The sequence below is a fragment of the Colobus angolensis genome, unplaced genomic scaffold (assembly GCF_000951035.1).
Source record: "Colobus angolensis palliatus isolate OR3802 unplaced genomic scaffold, Cang.pa_1.0 Scaffold531, whole genome shotgun sequence".
In the NCBI taxonomy this organism is placed as follows: Eukaryota; Metazoa; Chordata; class Mammalia; order Primates; family Cercopithecidae; genus Colobus; species Colobus angolensis.
In genome coordinates, this window is record NW_012118833.1 from 8,146 (window position 1) to 11,358 (window position 3,213).

Here is a 3,213-nt window from a genome sequence, read left to right on the forward strand (position 1 = left end):
GGAGAGTTTCCCCCACCCCTCTTCCCTTTCAAAGTTGTCTTGACTATTATTCTTGACTATTTTGGTCTTCCATGTGAATTTCAATTTTTCAAGGAGTGTGAAGAAAAAGTTGGGATTTTCATTGGAATTGCTTTGAGTTTGTAAATTAATTTGAGGAAAGCTGCCATTTAAAAAATAGTGTGTCTTGGCAAGGGGCGGTGACTCATGCCTGTAATCCCAGCACTTTGGGAGGCTAAGGTAGGTGGATCACTTGAGGTCAGGAGTTCAAGACCAGCCTGGCCAACATGGTAAAACCCCATCTCTACTAAAAACACAAAAATTAGCCAGGCATGGTGGTGGGTGCCTGTAATCCCACCTACTTAGGAGGCTGAGGCAGGAGAATCACTTGAACCTGGGAGGCAGAGGGTGCAGTGTGCCGAGATCATGCCACTGAACTGTAGCCTGGGCGACAGAGCAAGACTCCATCTCAAAAAAAAAAAAAAAAAGAAAGCAATTGAAACAATGACTGATATGGAATGACACTAAGAAGTTACCATTAATTTTTTGTTGTATTTTAATTTTTGTAGAGGTGGGGTCTTGCTGTATTGCCTGGACTCAAGCAATCCACCTGCCTTGGCCTCTGAAATTGCTGGGATTACAGGTGTGGGCCACTGCCCCCAGCCAATTATTTAAAGTGTGATGGTAACATTGTGATTATGTATTTTTAAATAGTTCTTCTCTTTAGAGGCATAGGCTGAAATATTTATAATCTAAAAACAATACAACAGATATAAATGTATATAAAATATAGTATGATAATAGGATGCCTGGGAGTAGGTGGAATAATCGATTAAACAAGATTGGTCAGGAATAGATAGTTATTGAAACTGAGTGATAGGTACCTGAGAATTCATTACATTATTCTGCATACTTTTGTGTATTTCAAAAATTCCCATAATAAAAGGTTTTAAAATATGAGGGCCAGGTGTGGTGGCTCCTGCCTATAATCTCAGCACTTTGGGAGGCTGGGGTAGGAGGACTGCTTGAGGCTAGGAAGTCAAGACCAGCCTGGGCAACACAGCAAGACCCCACCTCTACAAAAAATTAAAAAATTAGCCAGGCATGGTGATGTACACCTGTAGTCTTAGCTACTTGGGAGGCTGAGGAAGGAGGATCACTTGAGCCAAAGAGTTTAAGGCTGCAGTGAGCTGTGATTGTGCCACTTTACTACGGCCTGAGCAACAGAGTGATTATTATTAAACAGTGTGGGCTGGGCGCGGTGGCTCAAGCCTGTAATCCCAGCACTTTGGGAGGCTGAGACGGGCAGATCACGAGGTCAGATCATCGAGACCATCCTGGTTAACACGGTGAAACCCCGTCTCTACTAAAAAATACAAAACACTAGCCAGGCGAGGTGGCGGGCACCTGTAGTCCCAGCTACTCGGGAGGCTGAGGCAGGAGAATGGCGTAAACCCGGGAGGCGGAGCTTGCAGTGAGCTGAGATCCGGCCACTGCACTCCAGCGCGGGCGACAGAGCGAGACTCCATCTCAAAAAAAAAAAAAAAAAAAAAGTTTTATAATTTTCTCCATAAGGGCCTGCCCATCTTTTGGCTCATCCAACAAATTTGCCAGACTATTCTATTAGTTCCAATCATATTAATATTTTTTTTTCTCCAGGATGTCTTGTATTTTTTGTGTAGGCCTTTGAATCATATGTTAAAAAATAAAATAAAGGCCCGGTGAGGTGGCTCACGCCTGTAATCCCAGCACTTTGGGAGGCTGAAGTGGGAGGATCCCTTGAGGTCAGGAGTTTGAGTCCAGCCTGGCCAACATGATGAAACCCGTCTCTACTAAAAATAGGAAAATTAGCCAGGTGTGGTGTTGGGTGCCTGTAATCCCAGCTACTCAGGAAGCTGAGGCACAAGAGTTTCTTGAACCCAGGGAGTGGAGGTTGCAGTGAGCCAAGATCATGCCATGGCACTCTAGCCTGGGAGACAAAGTAAGACTCCATCTCAAATGCAAAACAAAACAAAACTGTAGTTTTTTATGTGTACTGTACCTTTTCTATGTTTACACATGTTTAGATACATAAATACAACAAGGTTACAATTGCCACAGTACTCAGTGCAGTAACAAGCTGCATAGGTTTGTAGCCCAGGAACAATGGGCTGTACCATGTATCCTGGGTGTGTGGTAGGCTGTACCGTCTAGGATTGTGTAAGGGCACCCTGCGATGTTCACACAATGACAAAATTGCCTAATGATGCATTTCTCAGAACATATCTCTTTTGCTAAGTGACACTTGGCTCCATTGCTAAGTGCAGTGACAGGTGTCCATCTAAAAAGAAGGTAGAAGGATACTTGACACAGAAAGAGGAGACAGACACACAGAGAAGAAAATATGAAGACAGAGGCAGAGATTTCAGTGATGCAGTCACAAGCCAAGGAATGCCAGCAGCCACCAAAAACCAGAGGCAAGTGACAGATTCCTTCCCCAGAGCTTTCAGGTTAAGTGTGGCCCTGATGACACCTTAATTTCAGACTTCCAGCCTCCAGAACTGTTAGATAATAGACTTTTGTTGTTTGGTTTGTTTGTTGTTGTTGTTGTTTGAGACAGAGTCTCGCTCTGCTGTTCAGGCTGTAGTGCGGTGGCACACGATCTCAGCTCACTGCAATCTCTGCCTCCCGGATTCAAGGCATTCTTGTGCGTCAGCCTCCTGAGTAGGTGGAATTATAGGCGTGTGCCCCTACACCTGGCTAATTTTTGTATTTTTAGTAGAGACAGGGTTTCACCATGTTGGCCAGGCTGGCCTCAAACTCCTGACCTCTAGTGATCCGCCTGCCTAGGCATGCCAAAATGCTGGGATCACAAGCATGAACTACCACATCTGGTCTGAGTTTCGTTGTTTGAAGCCACCAAGTTTGTGGCAATTTCTTACAGCAGCTTCAACTAGCAAATACATGATTAAAACAGAAAAATCTCATAATCATCTCTTTTGATGAAAAAAAACCCATCTGACAAAATTCAATACCTATTCATAATTTTTTTAAAAAAAGAAAAAGAAAAGAAAAACTCTCAGCAAACTAAAATAGAAGAGGTCTTCTTTGACCTGATAACAGGCATCCGTAGAAAACCTACAACAGCGCCGGGCGCGGTGGCTCAAGCCTGTAATCCCAGCACTTTGGAGGGCCGAGACGGGTGGATCACGAGGTCAGGAGATCGAGACCATCCTG